Raw genomic sequence first — 24,750 nt, 5'->3', positions numbered from 1 at the left:
CTTCTGCCTTTAGTTCAGGTTATAGAGCTCCTGCTTCAAATACCCAGTGTAATCCCTAGCATGTCAACCAGGCTAGCAGTAACTATCACTCCTCTTAAGTACATCTGTTCTGGCAAGTGGGTGGTATCTAGGCTGGGGGGGTTTCTTTTCACATTGCTCCCCTAACAGCGTCTAGAAACTGAATTCTGCCTGTTTAGCAGCGTGTGGACCAGTGGAACAGTTGTATGGTAACATGAAAGAATCAAAAGGGAATAAATAAATAAATGAATATACTAAGACATGTGTATGACAGACCCTATAGTCTCAAAGTTATGTTTGTTTCATCATCTTTTATTTCGCTTATACCTGAAGACTCCCAAAGATTTACCCTGCCAGCATCACATCCTCTTGCATGAGCCCTATTCACCTGAGAAACTCTAAATCATAAGATTATATGAAGTTTGGGTTTACACAAGATACAGAAACCTCACTTGGAATTTTATTATGGTTAAAAGAGTCAGACGCTGTAGGGGGAGGGTTTCTTCCCTTCTCTCCCCACCCTTCCAGTACTTATTTTCCCCCATTTTATAGCACTTACAAGCTGGATTTCAGGGTGTTAATAGAGCTCTGAGCAGAATTTTGGAAAGTGTCCAGCTCTACACCCCACCCAGATGAATACCTGGAAGCACACTGTTAACATGGCTATCCTGCCAGACCAAAATCAAGTGTGGAACAAATGTTGAAAGGATGCCCTCTGAAACAGGTAACCACAGGAGTGACAAAGAAATACTTTGTTTACAGTTTTATACCTCTCTGGTAAATAATTTCATTTTACTCTGCAAATTCTTTTGTGATAGGATTGCAAGCAAGTATTGATGTTGTCTGGTTTTAATGTACTTCATCTTGCTATTTTCTAAACCAATATGCTATTTTGACAAAATATAGGAATTGATCAAGTTTAGGACATAGGATCTTGCAGGACCATCTCGTATCAACTGTGCTGCCCAGTATCTGGCTAAAAAATAGAAAGCATTTTCTTTGTGTGTCAGAGCCAGAAGTGGCTGGGGATTTTGTAGAGCAGAAAATACTTTGTGTGCATTGTATGTACTTCAAAAAGCTTTCACCAAGCCCAAGGCAGGCACCCAGTGGAACTCTCTAGCCCCTTCTACACAACAGTTTAGAACCAGGAATGCTAGTGCTCTCTTGGATCCTTGGCTCTAGCTCCAATATGTTGGAGCAGAAGACTCTCTACTTCAGAGTTCCAAGGTTTGAGTACAGCACCTTCAACAGTACAACTCCTCACTTATGCCAGAGGAACATATAAAACTCCTGGCTCCTAAACCACTGTTCAAGGCTTTCTGGTCCTGTGCCATGGAGTGAAGAGGTTGAGATTACAGTTTGTCTATCAACCGCCATTGGTCTTATGGACCTGCAGTCAGGCCAATAGTTTCTGAGTGTCTCACCTTCCTCAAAGCCACCCTCTTGCCCCAGGATCCCATGTGCCCTTGGGAAAGCTGTGTGATGGTCAGTGCCACAGCTGAGTGGCAGGAGAGGGGTGGCAGGAACTAAGGAGAGTTTTCATGCCAAGCTGTCATCTCATTAAACACACTGTGCCGTGATGTTGTTTGAAACATGATTTGGGTGGCAACCACAACAAAAACTTACAAACCAGAAGAAAAAAATCAGCCCAAGGTGAAGTTAGTGCTAATTCAACAGCTTCCTTTACAGTGCAATTTGTCCCTTGCCTGGACCCCTTTGCCCAACAGAGGACCTGCTGTAGCTTCTGTGCTGTGACACAGCAATGTCAGGGATAATGCTGGATCCTGCTCCCAGAGCTGGGCAAAAGCCTGACCTTCCTCACTCCTCTTCACTCCACACAGGAGAGGCCAGAGGGTGAGAAAGGCCATCCCTTACCTCATTGCCTTCCTCTGTTTTCTGAGCCAAAGCACAAAGCCTTTCTCCACCAGGGTGGTAGGGCTGGCTGATTTGTCCCCTGTTACAGACGGGGTTATATCTCTGGAGACAAAGTTCCTCCCAGGTCTTCCTCTGTGACAGCTGGCTCCACAGAGGCCCTGCATCAGCTCCCTTGTGTCTGGAACCAGTCTAACTGTATTGATTTAGCAGTCCATTGTCCTGTGGGAAAAGTGCTTAGTGGTAAACACCAGAACATGATCAACAGCATGACATCCAGAGTCTGTGTTAGAGCTTTAGTGCCAGGACTTGGGCTCCAGAAACACCATAAGCAACACCACTATGAACTGGGCACTGCCTGGTGAATTGAATGGATCAAAGTAAGAAGCATCAGAAATAGGCCAAGGACACACACTTTGCCTGCTCTGGGTGCCTGCTGAAACATCATAAGCCATCTGATTATAACAGTCTTTGAAAGACTCTTTGAAAACCTCAGAGTTCAAAGGTAAGAGTCTGATTACATGTACATGACTTTACTACTTCAGAGGAGACATTGATTCCAATGCAATTGATCCTGATCTTTATAACTGTAAGGTTAGGCTCGAGCCTTTTAATTTTTAAAATGCCATCACTGTGCTGTCACCAACTCCAAGCCTGGAAACACTGGCAGTTCATGACAGATGTGTCACATCCTCCTTCCCCTTTCTGGACCCCATTCCCTGCTATGCATTAATCCTCCTACTACTGCACAAGTTGAGAGCAGTGTGATATATTCTTGTAAAACAAAATAGATGAGGTTTGAAGAACATAAACAGCAACGTACTAACCCAGTTCATCGTATGATCCCAGGCTCCAAACAAAAGGGCAAGGGTGGGGCCCACAGACCAGTCCAAGTGTCGGGTGGGTCCATGTTTTACGAAAGATAAGAACATATTCTATTAAAAAAAGTCTTTTGTACAGTTGCTCTTTGCGACCCTGAAGGGGGAAAAAATTATCTCTGTGCACAGACTGCAGCGGAGTGAGGCGGTGCACGCACATACGCATGCCCTTGCAGTGGTGTTGCCAGGCTCTGGGGATGTGTGCGTTATTCACAAGGCAGCACTGCCAAGGGAATGTCCATGGAAACTCCATCACGCAATGGCAGCTTGGCAACAGACTTGCCCTATGGAATATTTTTATCTGGTGAGGTTTTTTTAAAACTTCTGTATTTGGTTATTATTGTAAATAACAGTACTAGGATGCTTTATTTTCCTATTACCAGGATTTACAAGGATTGGACATTTATGTGAATGAGGACATCCACCACAAAGATTCTGATATCAAGACAATGTGAAAGTCTTTTTGCTTTAGGACACTACTTTTGAAGTGACCTACTCCTGGTCCTGATCCACACTGAATCTGTTTTATGTGGGCCTTGTGAGGGCCTCAAATGTGGGGTGTCCTACAGCACTCCAAACCAGCCCCAGTCCCTTGGGGGCAGCAGCATGGCACAGCAACCCAGCTGATCCGGGCTGCAATGCACCCTATGCCCAGTGCCCTAGTGAGACTGGATGGGAAACCAAGCAGGGATGCAGTGAGGAGCACGGATTAAATACTGAGGCCAAGCAATCCAAGCAAATCTTGTCCTGGAGCAGGTACTCCCTGCATTTCCTAGGGAAGAATTTTAATCAGTCTCAGAGGCAGAGAACAGAGAATTGATTGAACTACAAGTATAAGCAGAAGCATAAACACAAGCACCTTGGAAGTTACATATTTCTTTGCTGTTATATTGTACTCACTGCAGCTGAAATACCTTGGAAGTAAATTGGATTTGGTTGCAGTCCAAAGGAGCCAGACTTAAAACACTACACCTGGGTTCAGATTCCTCAAATGTTTTTGACTGCTCATATATCAGAACCTGGGGTCAGCCCATCTTAGGAATCATCACAAAACAAATAATATTACTGAAAAAAAAAGAAAATTAACATGCTCCTCTGAAATCAAAACAACAAATAAGTTAATTTTTTTTCCTGTTTCTCAATCTGCAAGAATGAAAATTATATATGGTTGACTTTCTGTAATCTACATGTAACTCTTAGCAATTTGACCAAGGATTTTATTCCAACCAGACATTTATTCTTCTCAGGATGGGTTAATTATGCCTAAACAAAATGTATGTTTCTTAGGAAGTAACGTTAAGTGTTTAGGAAGGCAGGTTTGCCTGTTTATGCTAAAGAAAATCAGTCCAACAAATTTAATGACAAGCAATATTGTCCCTAAGAGAAGCTTTGTAATTACCCATCTATCCCTTTCTATTCTTTGTAATTATTCACTTGCAATTATCTCCATCCTGTCTGATGTTTTTCTAAATCCTCCATGAATATAAAGTAAAGCAACAGTCAGATAAATCACGATAGTTCTTTAAATTTCTGCAAAGGTTGCTGCAGTCAGAGAGAGGATGGTGTGGAAGGGGTTACACTTTGTGCTCAAGTTCCTCTTTTTGTCCCAAAGGAGAGGAAAGAAGCAGAATACCTCCAGAGGCTAATGAAACATGGAAACAATTTGTGTACAAGCAAAAAACTGAGGCTTGTCGTCTCTCACTGCCAATAATAATACTTTATTTCCTATTTGTACTGTATAATGTTCAGGATGAAAAACAAGTGATATTACTTGGTAATTCCCAAAGATGTCATTTTACAGGTACTGTGCCATCTCTCTTAGCTCACAGTGTGCAGAAATAACTCCACTTCCACGCAAACAAGAGCAAGGAGCTACCTATTTTGTTTTAATATGAGCACAGTGAAATATCCTCGATGAAAACTTCAGGAATTTTGGCTTCTTTGAAGACTAAGACTTAGAAATTAAACTATTATAAGCCAATTTAGAGCTGTTCATCTTAAAAGGAAACCCAGTTAAACCTCCTTTACTGTTAGTATTTAAAACCTTATTTTTGGCTAAAATTAGAAAATGTGGAGCACAGCACAAAGAAAGCAGCGTGTGAGGTTGATTACAGATCAGCACTGATTGTCAGTGATAGTTTCCTCCAAAAAGAATTGGTGTGAAAACCAGCCCATGCTTAACCAGGATGCAGCCTCATAGCAATAATGGAAATGTCTCTCTATTTTCAGTAGATCTGGATGTGTCCAGGGAAGCAGATGAAACTGCCTTCTAGAACAATGCACAAGGATGCTGAATTTAGACCCCCTGCAAATGACTGCTGGGGTAATTATAGCAGGTGTCAAAATCCCTAAGAATAACTGAGAAACAGGACCTCCCAGCCCGCCTCTGGTGTCAGATCAACAGAGATAAAACAACAAACGAGGTCCCAGTGGGTCTCCCCAGGCACGGCAGGCAGGGAGCTGAGCTTGCCGGCAGGGCTCGGCCTCTCTCCGGGACTTTGTTTGCTGCTCCCTTTGGAGGAAACCTCCCTGCTGGTGGCATACATCCCCTCAGCAGGGACAGCAGATTAAGAGCCTGCTCTACTGTCCAGGAATGTAAACTAAGGCCAACATTCCCATATCGTGCTTCCAGAGGCCTGAACAGCTGTCACTTGCTCCACTGTATGCAGTGACTGCATATTTAGTGACTGCCATGGCCCATCTGCACTTAAAGTTCTCATGAAAACCACAGTGGGCTTGCCTTTGATAAAATAAAGTATAAAAACAGTAGAACCATATAGCCTTACATACACAGACACACTTTCAAGGATCTTCTACTCTGTTATAACCAGGTTCAAACTTACAGAAAACTGGAAAACTGCTGACAATATCTCCTGGCTTGGCAGAACAGCACTGAGAACAACCTGTACTATGTCCTAGCCTAGTGCAAAGTGTCCCTGCCCATGGTAGGTGGGTTGGGACTTGGAGGTCCCTTCCCCAAACCATTCTATTATTCTACAGTCCCTGGTGCTGTCTGCTGTGTGCCTCATCTGCAGCAGATTAAATTCTCAGATTGCATACTAGTAGTGCTTGTATTGTTTCAGAGCAGTAATGATGGGGAACCAAGTAGTTATTACTAGAAATATTGTCCAGAACTGCCAGGTTTTTTTAAAATAGCCTCAGCCCTTTTTTTTGCAACCAGGCAAAAAAAGCAGATGCAGCCTCAGACCTGTCATAGCCTTTGTGTGCAGCTGCCTTACCATCAGACATGCACTGGTGACACGTGGCAAGTGAAAACACAGCTATGTTTTAAATAATTTCCTAACCCCCAGACAGTCCAGGATTTAAATGATGCAAGAGTGACATTGCTTAGTCATATCTTTGCAAAGTCAAGAAGGGGGAGCTTTGTCTCCACCTCCCTTCTCCAGTCACTACGGCAATACTGCTTTAGAACTTTAAGTAAATACAGGCTTTGGAGATGGAGTTTGAGAAGCCAACTCAGCTACAAAGGATGCTTCAGACAAGAATTCCCTATTGTTAACTCCTTGCTGCTAAAACCAGGAGACAACCATTAAATAAAATGCCTAGAATATCACATAAGGCACTCTGATGTTGGAAGTTTCCCTTTTTCATTCACAGAATCACAGAACAGTGAATTTACAGTTTGGGTTAGAAGGGACATTTAGAGAAAACCTGTCAAATCCCCCTGCCATGGGCAGGGACACTTTCAAATATCTCAGGACCCAAGTAGCCTTATAATTAAAATTTAACAGCCACCAGTAGTAAATACATATTCTAAAGTAATATCAAGTTCACTATCACACAAAAGCCCTGTAATGTATGTGTCTTGCCTTCATTAAACTCTGGTGCACTTCTGGTCATACCCACAAATGTTTTCTGGGATAAGAGAAAGCTCCAAGGGCAAACCCAGCCTTTGCAGCCCCAAACAGAACTAGATACTATGGAAATGAATTGCTAACACTGTTGACCAGCTCCATTGTTTAAAGCAGCGGCCTCTCAGACTTCAGCAATAATTCAACAGTGAAATAAACAGCTCTGATCAGATAGCCGGGGAAATTAGATAAAGAGCACAATAGCTGTGAAGATAGGAATATTTCATGAAGAGTCATATATCAGTTTATTCCTGATTTAAATCCCTTTTGATTACTCTTTGTTTATACCTCACATCTGTATGACAAGTCAGAAAGAAAGGCAAAGATCTTTTCTGACAGAATCTGTTTTCCCCCAAGATGACATGTGCATGTTTCCTTCATGACTTAGCACTCAGCCATCTCCTTGTGACTCTTTCATGTTACTTGCTTTGAAATAATGACTGTGTTTCAGGACACAGCAATTTCCTCAGAGCTTGTTTTTATACTTTAGTGTGCTCCCGGGATACCAAACCATTCAAAAGTGCTCTTTTCCTCTGCGTCTGTTCCCACAGAAGTCCAAGGCAACTCCTTTGAGTCTCAGGGCAGCATCTTTGAAATTCTGTCCCCACCATTGCTTTGAACATAAGCAGGTTAAACCCAAGCTTATTTTGTACCCTAACATACTAATTTCATTCAAAGTAAGTCATTTAACTACAAAAAAAAAAACCAAACCAACCCAACAATAAAAAATCCAATATGCCTGGATATAACAGAACTAATGGCATCACCACACTCTTAATAATATACTTCCTAAAAATGTTACAGAGGGGGCCGAATGTGGTTGCTGTGGATGAAAGAAGTTACAGGCAGCGGGAGTAAGGCAGGCAGTGCTGGGAAAGAAGAAATCTCTGTCCTTGTCAAATGGGGCTACTGTGGAATTCAGGATGCTCCGTACACACAGCTGGCTATAAAACTCTTCAGATCAGCCAGCTCTGCTTCTCCCCTAGAGCAAACAATTCTCTTTGCATTTCTTGTTGCTCTTATCAAAGGTAAATAGGCTGGTTATTTTGTACCAGAAAACTCTAGGGTTTTCTGAGGATATTCTTAAAATATCTGGCCAAGCTAGAGGACCCCATCTAAGGGAGGAGAGGCCATTCTCTTTATAGGTTTGGGGGACTACTTTCCAAACTAGCACATTGTGAAAGATACCTTTTCTTCAGACAGTTTTGAGATGTAGGTTGTTACTAAGCTAAAACATACATATCTAGGTTTTATAACCATTGTAAATAATTTGGGTATCTACTTTGTTATCATAAATTCAATATTGAATACTTTCAAACAACTAAATTTAGCAAGAGAGGCCAAAACTACTGGTTTTCCTTTGCCTTTTTATGGACATGCCATGCAGCTAATTGCAAGGTATTCCCATCAAGTGGCCTACTTTTATTTTGTCACTCTGTGTCTTAGGAAACTATACTTTAAACAGCAGAGATAATACCTATAAATAATAAAAGGCCAAACACCTTAAAGGTTTTACTTTAAAAACCACCACAGACATCTAAAAATCTTTCAAAGATATCTCCTCCACCCCCAATTTGTGAATGAGGATCTTGCTACCTCACCTCCAAGGATGTGGTATTCTTTTTCAGTTTATCATACTCTGAGTTCCCTGGATTTGAGGACTTATGACCTTCAGCAACACTATGTTTCAATCACCATTAATTATTCTCAATCCTAATTTACCTTCATAAAAGTATTTTAAGGAAATTACCTTAGCTTTTCCTCAAAGCAGTGCTACAGGAAGAACAATTCAGTTGCAGTTAGGAGAACTTCACTATGGAAGCAGAAGATTTTTCTGAGGTGATGAACAAGTCTTAAGCATTGCATGGAAGTCCCCAAAATTCCTTCATACTTAGTCAGACTCCTTTCTCTCCATGTCTCCAAAAGTAGATGCTCTTCCTCCTGCAGTTCTGATGCTGCAAGCTGGAGCACGTTGCAAATAGTGAGAAACTATGCAGAATTAGCAAACATCAAACTTGTGATAGCTTACAATTTCCAATCATAATCATAAATAAGTTGCTAATAGGCTCTCAGATTTGCTCCATTATGAATATAGACTAAATTCACTAACTGTAGTAAAGCTATTTTGGAAATCCCTCACTGTAAATGAGACAAAGTTTTGACTGTTTTTTTTTTCTTTGATTTCTTGATGACATAACACCAATAGAGAATGTCTTATTGTGAGAATCTAAAAACCCCACAGTATTTCTGCTCAGGTAAAATAAATGCAAAGTATTTTTGAAAAGAAAATAAAGAATTTTAAAAAGTAAAATAATTGATAACTAAGGTGAAAGTCACAGGCTTCACTTCTCATTTAAGCAGTAGTAGCAGAAATCAGAATCTGGCTTGTGCTTATTAGCAAGGGGAGAAGCAGAGGCACTCACTTTAGTAACAACTGCAAATACAGGTTCTCTGAATTTGCATGGCCAAGTTCTGCAAAAAAAAAAAAAAGATCTGAAGATAATTTTAAATGACAAGTGGGAACATTTAACAGTGACAATTATTTTAAATTTTTCATCAATTGCTATAACTAGACATAGGAAGTTGCGTATATATTTTCCAAACACTCCACTATGCCCAAATCCTGCAATCTTACATAGGTAAGATCTAGGCTGGTAGGATTTATTTCACAAATTCATGCATTTAAGATTTGTATCACAAAATCTTCTCCATGCTGTTTGTTCTTTTAAAAATCCTCAACATATCAACAGAAATGCAGGGCATATCTTGGGTTGCATCATTAGCTTCAGTTTCAGGAATTACTAAAATCCCCTAAGCTACAATTTGTCATGATTCTCATTCTTGGGAAATCCTTTAAAAGAACTGTTAAAGTAATTAAGCTAGTGTCCTCGATTTAATCTTTAGGGCTGCTTAGCCAACATTGAGTCACCGAAGTCTTCTAGGTCAGACAGGAAAAGAATTGACGTCATTGCAAAACGCCACTGCGTAAGTGTCTCTGAAAAAAATGGCAGCCAAGTGCACACAGTTGGATAATCAGACGCTGTGAATAACAGTCAGCTCAACAGGTGAGCTTAGGGAATTAGGCACTTCAGAGCTGAACCAAGTGTGTCCTTATGCAGATGATAAAATATCTGCGATGCACTTTCTCTGACATAACATATTTAGCAAACTTATCAAGATGTTTCCTCTGTCCAGAAAGTCAACCAGCCTATTAGGAGTGATAATTTGGCACAGAATATGCTCGAGGGACAAATACGATAAGGGATGTTTCATACAAAGGGGCTTCCACTACTAGCCAGTTATGTCAATCTGCAGCTAAAAACAGAGCAGCACAAAAATAAACTTTAACTCTTCACCCTGAGCAATTAAGCTGTTTTCTAACTAAATAAGCACAACTTAAACAGGCACCAGGAAAGACAGATACGGCTCTGCTGTAACACTTACTCTTAAAAAGTCAAAACCAAGCATTTAAGCAGGGCACTGCATTCTAGCTATTTTCCCATTCCATAATTAACATTTCCAAATTCCAGATGAACAGGAACGGAACAACATAGTTCAAAGAGAGACCCCAGTTTCCTCAGAACCTGAAGACCCTTCAAACCTGAACTGTTCCCGCTTAGACTCATTTTTAGAAAAGTCACAAACAGGAAGTGCATGTGCTGTTGTCCACAGGCAAATGAAGGGAGAATAAAGCTGTGTTTAGGCATACACTAACCTTGAACCTTATCCCAGTGACTTATACCTGCCCCAGCACTAATCAGAAGACTTTTCTCATGACTAGCAAAAGACCACATCCTTGCAGTAATTTGAATGATTCAGAAATACATCTAGCTCTGGCTGTCCAAAATCCTTATCCTAATCCCCAATAAAGACTCATTGCATCTCAGAAATCCTTTCCGCAGCAGAAGTAAAATCAGCACATATTTATTCTTTAAATGTTAATGGTTCTGGTCTTCAATTTATCTCCAAGAGCTTTATCTATCTAACTATAAAGCTGCCCCTGTTGGAGTCATCCTAAACCTAAGCCCAGAGCCAACCCAAAGCCCACGTAACTCATGGCTGTCACAAAACTCCTCAAGTTGTTGTCTGCTCCAATTCCTTCTACAAGAACAGTGACACAGAACCCAGTAACAATCCCAATTCTTCAGCCTTCTTTTACAGACAATAAAAATGACCATAATTTAATCATGACCCTACAGCATCTATCCACAAGAAGGGAAGAAAACTTCCCCTGTCAGTACCTAGAGGAATTGTGTCTCTAAGAAGACCTAATACAAGCACACCAAGCCCTATCTTGAACCTAAGATTTTTAAATGTTATATTTTAAAACATGCCTTAAGTTATTCTCACTCATCAGGCTGAACTTTCATCCTAGCACTGCAGGGCTTGTGGGATCCAGCAGTGAACTGTCTTCACCTTTCTGGCACAGGGTTAAGGCATAATCATAGCAGAGAGTCTCTGTGTAGCTTGCAGCATAAACAATGATACAAAATGCATACTTCAAAGCATATAGCTTTGCTAACTCTGCCGTCCTCCTTATAAATATAATCAGGCTACAGTCTCACCTTGAGGTTAGAGTTTGTGTCCAGGACAGACCTGATTTTATTACCAGACATGCAGCATGAAGACTAAGCCAAAAAAAGGTGAACAAGTGCTGAGTTCTGGCAGAAACAAGTTTGCTGTGTTGTACCTTACTGTACAGTTAGAGTTGGGCAAAACAAGAGATGAAAAGATTGTTTTATCACTGAATTTTACAATACCTGGAGGTCTGTGATGAGGGCAGGCACCCAGAGAGATGCCTGAAATGGATAAGATGCAGACTGGTGTTGAAACAACCAGCACTGACAGGGTTGGGTTTAATGAGCTATAAAAGTGGGGCTAGAACTGGTTGAAGCAGAAGGTGGTATGCAAAGCCCTGCAAAGGCTGAAAGCAGTAGCAAATGGCCTTGGATTTCTTAATGTGGGTGGTGTCAATAAAGTCACAAGTCTAAGTTGAGCACAGCATTGAAGAGGGAACTCTAAATCCAGGATAGTGGGAATTAAAAATATAAAGAGGTTGCAGGATCCCACACAGAGCGCCTATGATCATACAAATATAAAACTCGCCAGAATATATTTGCTGTTAGGACAGAAACAGCAGATTGCCTATTGACCCACATAAATTTCCACAATCTACTGTCTAAATTTGTAATTAGAAACCATGCAGCTTTTATAGGATTCAGAAAAAAAAAAAAAAAAAAAAAAAAAAAAAAAAAAAAAAAACCAACACCACAGAAACCAAAAAACCAACCAAAAAACCAGAACCAAAGTCAGAACCAAACAATTAGTAAAAAGCTTATTATTAGCCACGGCATCCTGTGCCCTACTCCTCACTCAAATACTTAAGTTTTAATTGCGCCATAGAGATTGCTAGTAGTAACAGAACCAAGTGGAGTAATTAATGCTGGTCTCTAATTTTTTTTCTAGCTCTGCATGTTTTGCAACATCCAGCAACAAAGCAAATACTCTGAAGGAAAATTATTTCTCTAGATGCTCGTCTTGCCCATACAACAGTGACTCACTAACAAGAACCCAGTTGCCCCTGCCTGCCCTTGTCCCTATCCTCACAGTGCCAGTCTTGCTCTTCATTCCCCAATGCAGAAAGAGTTCTCAAATTGGAATAGGGATTTTTATGAGGAGGACTGAATAAGACCATGGATCACAGCAATGAAACATTTCCACCTTGATTTTCCCTCTCTCCTAATTTCTATTCTTCGTTTCCTGTTTCTCTTCCCCTCCTCTCTGGCCCACCAGTGCTCTCCTCTTCCCTGCAGCACTCTCCTCACACCATGTTGATGCAGTGTGCATGGTGGAGTAGCCAGGTGAGTTAGGCCTCAGGATGCCTCACCACATGGGTTTGGCAGCAGCTGATTTGCTCCTCCCTTCACTTCTTTCCCCTCTTCTCCTTTCTGAGTGTTAGGAAACCACAGATCAGCAGCTGCCCCTGCCACATGGGACCAGCAATTTGTCCAGGGGGTGTTTGAGCTGGTCAGGACAGTCAGAATATCAAAATACATCCTCAGAGTCACATTTCTGTGGGAATGATGACTCCTTGTAATATTTTTGGCATAAGCAAGAGGCTCAGTGACCAGGGAAGCTTGGAGCTGGCTCTGGCAGCCCTGGTGCTGCAGTGGCTGGGTACTCTAAGCTAACCTGGCTCCCAGGAAAACATAGAACTGGTTATCTAAGTGTGCATGTCCCCACCATGCTGCACTGAGGATCTTTGGGAAGAGGGTGCAAAGCTGCGGAAGGCACAAGCATTTCTTGGCAGTGCAAGGCAGTGCTGGGTACAAGACAGGTTGGAAGTGCAGGAGCAGGATCAGATCAGTCACACACAGATATGCAGGGATGACAGCTAAATAATATGGGGGGGTGTCAAACCATAGAACAGAAGGGAGGACTTAGTCTGGAAATTTTGTATTTCCCTGTTAGGAAAACTTGATTAGGGGGATAATCAAGAACATAAGTGACTGACACTGGGATTTCTGATCCAGACATCTTGAGCAGCCATGGACAGGTTTCTCTACGCCACACAGCAGCAACCTTATGTGACACAGCAGAAAAACCTTGATTTTCTAATGAGTGGTGAGATAATTAAGAGAACACTGCAAGGTACTCAGATAGAATTGCAGGGGATGCTGTAGCCATGAATCAGCCGGCCCTATTTACCTCAGTGTATGAGAATATTATTTAACTATCCCTAGAAAATTATATATACCTGCATCAGAATTTCCAACCAAAGAACTCCCCAAAGCTTTTGCAGCTTTGGTGAAAAAATGATTCAAAATACTTAAGGTTTTGTTTCAAATTGACATCTGAAAAACAATGAATCATAAAGTACAAGAAATATGTGGCTGTAGTGATATTCCTCAGTATTACAAGTGATTCTTTTACAATACAGATATCTGATAAGTTGTTGTTTATGTGGATTTGTGCTCTGATAATCCAAACAGACTTTTTTCTAGTTGCCTTTAGTATCCAGTGCAGGATGAAAGCATTGTAAAATCCAAGCACAGTGAGTTCTGGCTCCCTCTTTTCCAGTTTGCACCAGGAAACTGAAAGGAAAAGATGGGTGAAGTGATAATAAAGGCATCCTTGTGAGTAGGTGCACAAAGCTGGTAAAGCCCAGCACAGATTGCAGCTGAGATTTATGCTCAAAGCCTCAGTAACTCTCCTCCCTAACCTTTAGAAAACCAGGTCTGAAAACACTGTGTAAACAAACCAAACAAAAGACAAATTCTAATGCAGCTAACTTAGTCTCTAAAAATAAACAGACATTAGCACTTAGCTTCATCCTTAATTAGATGAAACTGTATTCTTCCTACAACTAGGTAAGAATGACATTTAAGGTACATTAGTATTTGGCAGAAAAGATGTTCCAATTTTCTAGAATAATCTCCTAGATTTGGACAAAAATATGGCCAGAGTCTAAAGAGAAGCAAGCCCTTTGCAATGAAGCTCATCATAGGTCTGGGGAAAATCTCCTGGAGAAAAATCTCAGATGAGGAGAGCCTAAGGGAGCTGGGATTGTTTAGCCTGGAGAAAAGGATGAAGGTGGGTAGGGGTGGAACAGGAACAGACCATGACCTTATTGCTCTCTACAACTACCTGAAAGGAGGCTGTAGAGAAGAGGGTCTAAGTTTCTTTTCCCAAGTAGCAAGAGACAGGACAAGAGCAAATGGCCTCAGGCTGCACCAAGGGAGGTTTAGATTGGATATTAGGAAACACTTCTTCCCGGAAGGGGTTGTCAAATATTGGAACAGGCTGCCCAGGGGAGTGGTTGAGGCATCATCCCTAGACATGCTTAAGAGATGTGTAAATGTGGCACTTAGTTTAGTGGTGGATTTGCCTGTGAGGTTTACTGGAGGAACTACATCATTCTACAATTCTATGATTCGTTGATTTTCAGCCTTCCAAGCAAAGCCAGGTGTCTGACGCTGGCTCCCACTTGGTGGCTGTGCATGTCAATCCACAGCCCCTTCGTCTGCCACCTCACCAAGCACCTTATTTACATGCCAATGATTTTCACCCTCTCCAATCAGAGATAATAAGGCTGCCTGTGACAAAAAGTGATGGCCATTTAAAAGGCAGGCCTATATTTTTTCACTATCAACACCACAAATATCCAATGTCATTTTAAAGCACTGCAGATGGGGTGGGATAAGTGGGAGTTATGAAAGGACTAGCAACAGCTGTAATATTTGTAAGCTGTAAGTCTGCCTCTCTACCACAGCACCTAAATTAGCAGTGAATGCAAGCAATGAGTGGGCTGCCAAGTGCAGTGAGTGAAATCTCTTCTGTTCAGATTTTGAGCTAAGGCTCTCATTTCTGTATGTCTTAAAGGTAATAAATTTGCTTCCAGGAGATTCCTCAGCTTCTACTTTTAATTTCTATCTATTCTTTTGACTGTTAAATAAGGAACATAGGCAAATGCATTTTTCCTTCTCACCTTTCTACTTGATCAAAATCACAATCAACCTGAAGACTTTTTCAGATCATTCTGACTTAGCCAATCACACCAGCAATCACTTCTACTTCATAAGTTCCCCTCCCTGAGAGGTTGGCTTGACATTCCTGCCTCAACTAATATGCAAACTTTCTTCTTAGGGAAGCAAGAACAGGCTTGTCCAACGGACAAGAATGACCTCGTGTGTTTAGCAGTCCTTTCTTTCTTCTCCTCTTTCTTTCCCCCATTAACGCTGCACTTTACAGTGGCAGACAGAAATCTGAATGGTGAACTGCTTAGCTCCTGGGAAGAGTTTGTAACAGATGAGCTAAGTAGTGTTTGCCTCTGATTAAAACCTTAACTACTACAGGGGACTGTCTTGCCACACTATGGATTTGCTCTTTGGAACTGCAGAACCTCTTTCAGAAAATATTTTTCCAGTTGTGAGTCTCCAGAAACTGCCATAAACAGCTATTATTTAAGCACACATTTTATACAAATATCACCACTATTTTCGAATTTTTATTTCGATCTTGGAAATACTTAACAACTCTTCTAAAATCAGCTGAACAAATGCACAAACATATTTTTATAGGTATTGAAGCCCTGAAATTTTTTTTTTCAATTTATTATATTTAAAACATTTACATATTTTCAAATTGTCACTTTTGTTCAGATGATTGTAGGAGCCACTGGCAAAATTTGAAGGAGCAGGCAAGCTTATAAAAGCAACTGTTTACAAGTCAGTTCCCATTTAAGAAATTTAAGCAGAACAGTGTGTTTCTGGGGAAAAACTTTGCCATTTTCTTGTCCCTGTCATTTACAGTCATACTAGAGGAATGCCTCTCACTATGGAAAGCCTGTGCTTGGCTGGCAGAGTACATTATGTGCAGTCAGGATACTGCATCCTGGATTGTCATACCTTTCCCAGACCTGCCAGCTTGGCTGCCAGCCTGAGGAAATAGGAGGTTCTCAGCCAATTGCTAACAACAAGCAGTACTTTTGGGTCTTTACCGGCTGGTAGATGAAGGACAGTATGTGCTGGAAATTGCCTTTCTTATTCAAAAGGAGAAACTGTCCAAGCAGGGAATATAAGGTAAGCACAGAAAGCAATTAGGCAGAATCAGGTTTCGCTCACAGACCTCTAGGTTTCTAACTTTTCCTCAATGTTATTTCAGTGTCACCTGAAGCATCTGACACTGACAATTTCAAATGGTACTAATTAGCAATCACATTGACTTCAGGAACCCATAAGAATCCCAGCTTTACAGCAGAGAGTAGGTAAGCCTGTCAAAGATCTAAATAAAGTAGATGAATGAATGCAACCGTCTGTCACATGTGCATTGTGTGTAACAAAGGTAAATTTAAGTTGAGCTAAGGATGTTTTAAGAGCAAGTGTGCAAAGCTGAGCTTCTGAATAGGTATTATGTCCTATCAAGGACTCATTGTTTAGCAGATCCTATATCTAACAATGCTCATTGTGAAGGCTCCAAAGATCAGTGCATTAAATACGAGTTTTTCAGACCCTCTCACATTTTCAGTGTCTTCCAGTGCTCCAACCACTTGGATCTTCCTGCTACACTCATACCTGTATGTGCTCTATTGGCTGTCTCTATGCTGTTCTAGGAACGGGAGAAAAGGCTCAGATCAATGGGTTCATTTCTTCAAGAATTTTATCCTGAGCCCTTCCAAAGAAATCCTCTTTTTGGAATACTGGAAAGCTACTGCACACAAGAAAAACAAACTCTGGATTTCACCAATGGTTCCATCTGGATGGCTATTTCCAACAGAGACCAGGAGTAGCAGCACTGTGTAAGGCCACGGGTTAGCATGCATTTACAAGTTCCGACTCTGTGTGTGCAGCTGGAGGGAGGATATGGCCTCCTGTAGGAGGAGAAATTCCAGTTCATTGTGCTGTGGGTAGGAAGTGGTTTTATGCAATGCTATCAGGAGCACAGGGGGACAAGAAATGCTTCCCTACTGACAACTTAAGCATGTGAAAATGCTGTGATCTGATTGCCAAAAATGAGTGGAAGGTTGGTGGCAGAATCAACATCGGAGTGGCATCATGGTGCAGGAGTGCTGGCTGAGAGATCTGCACACCCCTGCTGCAGAGAAGGTGAGACCTAGCTCTGGATTTGTAAAACCAGTGTCATAAATGCAGCCAACTTTAATTGTTGATAATTCCAACAGTTCATGGGGCAGATCTCTGACACAAGTGGTAATGGTGGCGTACGGGTAGCTCTCCCAGCCATTAAGGGTGATTAAAATAAGGATCTGAATTTTCTTTCTGACACAGCCTCCTGCAAGGAACCCATTGGGGTCAGACTGGAGGAGGAGGAGGAAGGCAAAGTGAAGGGGGTGTAAAGGGTGTGTGTAAGGGGAGGAGATCTTTGAAACCACGGCTTACAGATGTCAGGGGCAAGCCTTTGTGGCTCTGGCAGCTCTCTAGACCTCTGCACAGGAACAGCGAGTCTTCTGGCTTTCAAAGACAACTGGAATGACTCCTTCTTTTGCTGGCAAAGATGAAAGATTACTATAAATGGCCCTCACCCTTGAAAAGTAATAGTTAATAAATGCCATACAGAAAGATTTGTCTGGGCTTGTCTCCCAGACTAGCTGTGTTCAGGTTTGAATCCCAGATTTTACAAATATGAATCCCTGCTCCATCTTTGTGTCACATCATACTGATGCAGGGCATGCAACTAGCCACCGTCACTGTAGCAAGAGGAAACAATGTAATCCAGTTTTGTCACTGGATAGCAAACCAGCTTGCTGGCAGTTTGAGCTTACTCAGCTCAGCTGGGTTTCTGAGCAGCTCATGCTGCATTCAGTGTACTTTTCACAATAAAGTTATCCCTTCAATCAAAGCCTATACATTTTGTACACACCTGATGCTCCTCTAGAATAGCTGAAAACTAATGAATTAAATATTGCAAAATCTTGTATGTGTTAGACTTGCTGTTTTCAACCATCTTCAGAGTCTAAGGGCAGCCAGGGTCTGGTCTACATAAGGATAACAAGAAGTTCAAAAGGCACATCTGTAAAGCACTATAAGTCAGTGCAGAATGTGTCCACATAGCTGTGAAATCAGCCATGTTAAAGCACAATTAAGGTTAAGGATGTTTTCTTCACCTTTGTGTTCTACTGCTCTTGTCACTTCGTTTGGTTAATTAATTTACAAAATTACTCCCATTTAGAAAAAATTCCCATTCCAGAAAATCAGAGTAACAAAGTTACTGTCAATTCTCCTTATCCCCACTCCAAGCAGTCTTACATTAATGTGAAGAAAGAAAAAAAGAAAAAATCTGAACTTGTCTGAGTTCAAACATAGCAATCCCCAGCATTCAAAGGTTTACAAACACATTTTACTTCCAGATTGTAACTGGTGAGAGATTTGACTCATATATTGACCCCACGGTGAAGTAGCATTAAGCTCAGCACCAGTTTTGAACTGCAATTTAAAATTAAATGGCAGTCTTTCAGAGCTGCTCAACTCTGCAAGTCAGCCGTGGTTTTTCCAGTTTAAGTCAGATTAGAATGGTTCTTATTGTGCCTTAAATTTTGTCAGCACAGAAATGCTCTCCACTGTGTCTTCCCGTGGCATTCAGTGGCCCTGAATTTCTGGTACTCTCATTCTTTCCCTCAAAATTGTAGAGTTTTTATCTGATTAGCTCTAAGTGATCTCGATAACTACTCAGAGCTAGTTATTTCTTGAATCCATTGCTTGGAGATCAAACATTACATCACAAGAACTCTATCCTGTTCCAAAGGAAGCCAAGGACAAAACTTCCACTGACTTCACTGTGTTCCGGATAAGGCCATAAATCTTTGAAAACTGAGTGTCCAATTTTCAAATTAAAACATAATGAGCTTAATAGTCATGGATTTAAAGACTGTTGCACCCATCTTGCATGAGATTCTGTAGCTGGGTTACAAATACTACAAAAACTTTGATGCTCTGAGGGAGAGTAATTTTCTGGGAGCTCCCATCATTATCTATCAGGCCAGTACACAAAACACACAATGGAAGTGATACTGCCCTGATGGCAAACAATGTCTTTGGAAAGCTTCAAACAATTTCTTTGTAAACAACTGATCAAGGTAATTACGTTTTCTAATCTGAAACTGTGCTGTGACATTGTTTCAGGTAACACATGAATCATGCTAAAGGGTTTTCCTCTGCTAGCACTGGTTACCTTATCTAAGCAAGCTCCAGTCTAAGGATGGAGGCCTAAGCCTGATGGAGTATTGTAGTGGCACTGCAGGTAGTGGCTCCACTACCTGCCCCCAAGACTCCTCCAATCCACTGCTGCTGTTGGGCAGACAGCTCGCCAGGTAATTAGAAAACCTGAGGAAATCGTAGAGCTGTGCCTAATGTCTCATAATCCCAACTCATTTTCTTTAAAAGATGAGGTGTTAGATGGGACAACCTTGCTGCATATCTGAATGATGCTGAGTCCAGGTGAGAGCGCTGCAGCTCCACTTAGCAGAAGGCAAACATGGCTTTGATGGCTTTGCACTTGCTAATGAGCACAAATGACCTAAAACACAATGAGTTTGTCTCCCACAACCTCTCAGCCAAGTTGCGATGTAATAACGTGGCTGTCAAACCCTCACCACTTCATGGGATTGTGTGAACAAACTAGTCCAAGTACTTTACACAAATCATGTGTAATCTTGCAGAAGAAGCAGCCCTAACTTTCCCACTTGTTTGGTTTTGTTTTCAACAGCAGTTTCAAAAGGAAAACTACAGCACAGCCTGCCCCTGCAGTGTTCTTTTATTCTTCAATCTCTTGTCACAGATGTGATCTGCACACTGCTTAATTTTTGTTATCATTTTCTTGGATATCTACCAGCTATGATTGTCATGATTAAATCAGTATTAACTTAATTACAAAGGGCTTTACTCAAGATAAACAGCAAAGAAGTGATCCAGAACAGTGAGAACTGCACTGCTGAGTGAGAGCGTCTGGCAAAGGCCTTTCAGACACTCCAAGCCATCTTTTTTTCCTCACATAAGTTTTTGGTTTGTTTTGCTTTTTAAACCAGATGTGTTGTTTTTGTCAAATCCCAAAAATTAGATCAGTCTGTCACCTCTGAGTCTGACCCCTGAGCCTTGTAAATGCCTTGGCCATCTTTGCTGCTGTCAGAAGCTACATTTTCAATTTCACTCCAAAGCCAATGCTGTGGTGGTCAGGCACTGAGGCTTTCTAGAGTTTCCTCCTCACAGTGTCATGGACAGAGGACAGCTGGATTTCTTCCCCTTCTCACATTTATCTCCTGCTTCAAGGTGCTTCCATTCTGCAGGATGAACACATGGTCATTCAAATAATTAGGATGGAGGGAACTATTGCATCTTTGCTCGCCTCTCTTATTTGACCATGCAAAAATTTAGTTTTAATTTAGACACTGAATCTGTCCCTGGTGAATTCTACAGCAGAGCTCTCACAGATATTAGTATGATTATCAGTCCTTTTCTAATTAGGATAGTGATCATGTATTGCTGATACAAGAGATGACAATCTAGCTTTTCTTAAAGTCTTCAAAAAATCTCAAATATTTTTTGAGAATACTGCATAGAAAATATACATAATCCCATATGAAGAGGCAGCAAGGGACCAATTTGGGATTTCAAGTGAAAAGCTGAGAGTTTAACACAAATTAAACAATATTTGCTTAAAAGTTTAGGACCTAAATTAAGTTTTTAAGAGATTGTGGACTATATATTCAGCTGTTTGATACACAGTTTGTGGCTAACTACTATCTATTGGCCAGGAACAAGCCTGGCAGAATTGCCATCAGGTGTGCAAATGTCCTGGTTTTCCTCAAAGTCCTGCCTTCTCAACAGACTCCTTTAGCATTCTCCTGAATATTATCACCAGAACAGGAGACATGGAATTCAGTATAAAATTCAGTCCTCTGAGGTTCTTTTTCTGCCACCTGTGATAAGAAAACCATACTCCCAGATAATGAATGTTTCTAAATTTCTTACGCGTGTGTTCAGAAATTTATCTTGCTTTCCAGTCATTCCTCCTCACTTTCAAGAGCAGAAATAGGGTCCTGTTTATGACATGACATACCACCACAGAATCATAGAATGGTTTGGACTGAAAGGCACCTTCAATATCTTCTGGTCCCTACTCTCCTTGCCATGGCAGGGACATCTTCCGCTAGACCAGCTTGCTCAAAGTCCCATCCTGCCTGGCCTTGAGCCCTTCCAGGGATGGGGCACTGACATTCCATAGAAGAAAGATCAGGGTGAACTCACTGATGCCTTCTGTTGGCAATGTCTCATACACTAATTTCTTGTATGCCAATTCTTATATGATATTCCTCAGGTTTTGGTTGGGTTTTTCTTTTTTTGTATTTCTTTTGTAAATTTTCCCTAACTATTGAATATTTTCTCCACATGATTGAAAATAGCTTAATTAGGTTTGTGTTCTTTCTGTTCATTGTTTTTTTCTTCATTTTGGCCAGTGAGACAATCACTTGCAGTCTCCTCTGCTGCTCTTTGGCCTAACACAGGGTAGTGTGCTCCCCTGAGGGAGTTAGACCTACCCTTATTTGTGAAGGACCTGATAAATCCTGTCTCAGACTATGTATAGGCAGCAAAGAGTGTTCTAAAGCACAAAGATTTTGTGGTGCAGAACCAAATTTAAGGGGTGCAAGATAGTTACTTGTCCATGGGCTTCTGACAAAAGTCAGGAAGTTAAAAGACAGACAGATAGGAAAGGTCTTCTTGTGAAGGAAAGGATGATGAATTTGCTGATATACACCTTATATCCTTTCTGGCTGACAGAAACTTCATAAAGTTTATCGGAACAAGATGCAAGGTCCTCCACACGGGACAGAAGAAGCCCCTGCAGCAATGCAAACTGGAGATTGCCTGGGAGGGCAGCAGCTCTGCAGAGCAGGATCTGATGTGGAGAATTTGCAGAAGATGAGTCAGCAGTGCGCCCTTGAGGCAGTGAAAGCTAAAACACGCCAGGCTGCCTCAGCAGAGAGCAGCCAGCAGCTGCTCCCTTCCAGTGAGGCCACGTTTGGGGTGCTCTGTAGTGCCCACTCTTGGGATTCCCAGTAAAAGTCAGGAGCGTGTCAGACCAAGCCCAGTGGAGGAGCACCAAGGCTGTGGGCCACGATGTGCAAGGAGGGCTGAGGAAACCAAGGATGCCAGTCTGGAGAAGGAAAGGCTGGGGGTGGAAAGGACTCTTGAATATGATTCTGATCTTCAGCTTGTTAAAGGACAAGAGGAAGTCAGACTTGTCTCAGAGACGTGCAGCCAAAGAGCAATAGGCAATGCCCACAATTTGCATCCAGGGAAATTTTCAGCATGGATAAGAAGAAAAAGAATTGTGGTAAGAGTGGTTAAACCCAGCTAGAGAGGTGGGGGAATCTCCACCCTCAGATGCTTTCAAAACCTGATGAGGCAAGGCCATGAATACCCTCATCTGGCTTTTAAATCAGCCTTGTCAGGAGCAAAGGGTGGGACTGGATGACCTTCAGGGGTCCTTTCCAATCTAAATTATTCTGTGATTCTATAAATAAGGTAGAGGTTGCAAGAAAAAGGAGCCAAATCATATTGAGGAGGGGCATGAGTCTTTCCTGTGTTGAGAGGAGAGAACAAGCCTGCAGGCTGTTGCTACTGCTGACCTCTTTAAGAGATGGGTGATTGAAAATCACTCCTGGATGCAGTGGAGCGTGTGTTCCTGGCACAGCACTTGCATTGAGACATTCCCCAGTTTCTCTAAGCAGTGGCCTTATCTGGGTGGGGTGCTGTCAGTCAGGCATTTTTTCCTTCAATTTTGCCTCACCCCTTGCCATCACAGTGTGTTAAACAGAGTCTGTTAAAAGGACTCACCAAACTTCCATGCTCCAGGAACAGGAATGTGATTTTTGCAATAATTTTAATATTGTTTAATATAATTTCTCAGAAAATAATTTCTAACTTTGAGGAAAGAAATGTGGCTCTAGTAAAATGACCAATGACACACAAATCCCACTTCTAACCTCGATTAGAACACTGCTCAGCAAGAAGAAACAAATGGACTTGAACTAAAAGTATTTTCCTCTCTTTCTATTTGCTAAGAATGATTTTAATTTTTCAGGTGACTTCAGAAAGTCAAAGGCTGTAGTACCAGCATTTTATATATTGCGTAATTAAACTGGTGGAATGTATGCTCTAATTTCTAATAAAATTGTTCTCACGTGTGCCTTAGAAAAGCTTTATTTCTTCATCAGCCACTCACCCCACATATACAACCCCACATACGTCTATTGGCTCAAAAAGTTATATACTAATTTAAAAAAATCCGTTTGATTTTCAGACTAGTCAGTTGGAGACAGAAATAATTTTCTTTTGATAATACCCACCTAAAACACTAATCAAGCTGCCAAAAAAAAGTGTTGGAGTTTGGATTTTCTTGCTGTAAGCAAGGACATGTAAACCAATCAGCAATCTTGCATTCTAATAGTGTGATTTCTCTTGTGTTTGAGTTATTCCCTGCTGACATTTCATACGTTTAGGGCCTATAAGAAGAATTACAACATAAGGTAACAGTAATAAGAAAAAGTCATTATGCATAAATTCAATAGGCTTTTCAGGATCCTACATGTTTCACGAGCAGTGTGTCACTCCATTCTTTCAAGACCCCAAATTTTCAAATTTCAAAGAAGCTCCTAATTTTTATCTCTCCATCATTTTGTGTTAGTGTCACATTTCTGTATATTCAGAATTTGACATTGACATGTCACAGTTACTATTTTCTCTTCTAGGCAAAATAACAAAAGAAACATCTATGCTGTGAAGTTATCATCAGGCCTGGAACAGGCTTACAATGGGAAACTCCATTCTCCTGGTCCTCATTCAGAATTCCATACCATTGCCTTTTTGCCCAGGTGGAGCTCCAACTCCAAACCCCCATACCATGCTCATGATGAGCCAGACTCCAGAAATCTCCCAGGGTCTGTAATATCACACCTGATCTGTCCAGCCTGTGGGAAGGGAAGCTCAGATCACATCACAGTGCAAGTGTGATCCACCTTTCCCTCAGCACACCACATCTGAGCCAAGCCCAGTGTGACCATGGGTGTGTGCTGCAGAGATGACTGACAAGCTCAGTCTCAGGCTCATGGAAAGTGCCTGGCAGTGAAAGTAGCCTCAAGATGGTCCAAATCTCACACATGATTGTGAAATGTGCTCTTTGTTTAGCAGATGACCATTTTATGGCCTTCATTAAAATATTTTATATTCAATCAGTTTTGTTTTCAGCTTCATTTTGGGTCATGTGTCTAACTAGTCTTTACAAATAGTGAAATGCCAACTCTAAAACACACTAAAATGAGCACTTTCAGATAGAAAATTGACTCTCCATTTTCCAGGGGACCAAACTTTTAGCTTTTTTTTTTTTTAGCCGTTAAACCAGGGATCTCAAAAGGCATGCAAAAGTTACCTGAGATAAGATGTGGAAAGAAAAGCTGATGATGGCAGCTCACATATCCCTAGATCTTGTCCAAGTAGTCCAACAAATCACAAAGATTTTCGTACATGCTGCCACATCCCAGACCTTTCACAATGCATGGCAAAACTCCCAGTGCTTTCAATAGGAGTAGGCTTTAACGCAAA

The 24,750-nt window shown here is 41.3% G+C and overlaps 1 long non-coding RNA gene across 3 annotated transcripts in view; it reads right to left on the bottom strand.

Annotated features, from left to right (window-relative positions):
* The window catches only part of LOC135289427 (uncharacterized), a 43,588-nt gene extending 18,838 nt beyond the window's left edge, over nt 1-24,750 (bottom strand). For 2 of the 3 annotated variants that reach the window (XR_010352184.1, XR_010352178.1), the window contains exons 1-3: nt 21,121-21,289; nt 9,064-9,112; nt 8,391-8,602 (exon numbers count right to left, since the gene is read on the bottom strand). This is a non-coding gene — a long non-coding RNA (uncharacterized LOC135289427). Of the gene's footprint in view, nt 1-8,390; nt 8,603-9,063; nt 9,113-21,120; nt 21,290-24,577 lie in introns of those variants that run through there. The other variant, XR_010352181.1, reaches the window with a different exon arrangement.

This window comes from Passer domesticus, chromosome 1, assembly GCF_036417665.1.
Source record: "Passer domesticus isolate bPasDom1 chromosome 1, bPasDom1.hap1, whole genome shotgun sequence".
Classification (NCBI taxonomy): Eukaryota; Metazoa; Chordata; class Aves; order Passeriformes; family Passeridae; genus Passer; species Passer domesticus.
Note: the sequence above shows the minus strand (reverse complement) of the source record. Positions and strands in the feature narration are given on the sequence as shown.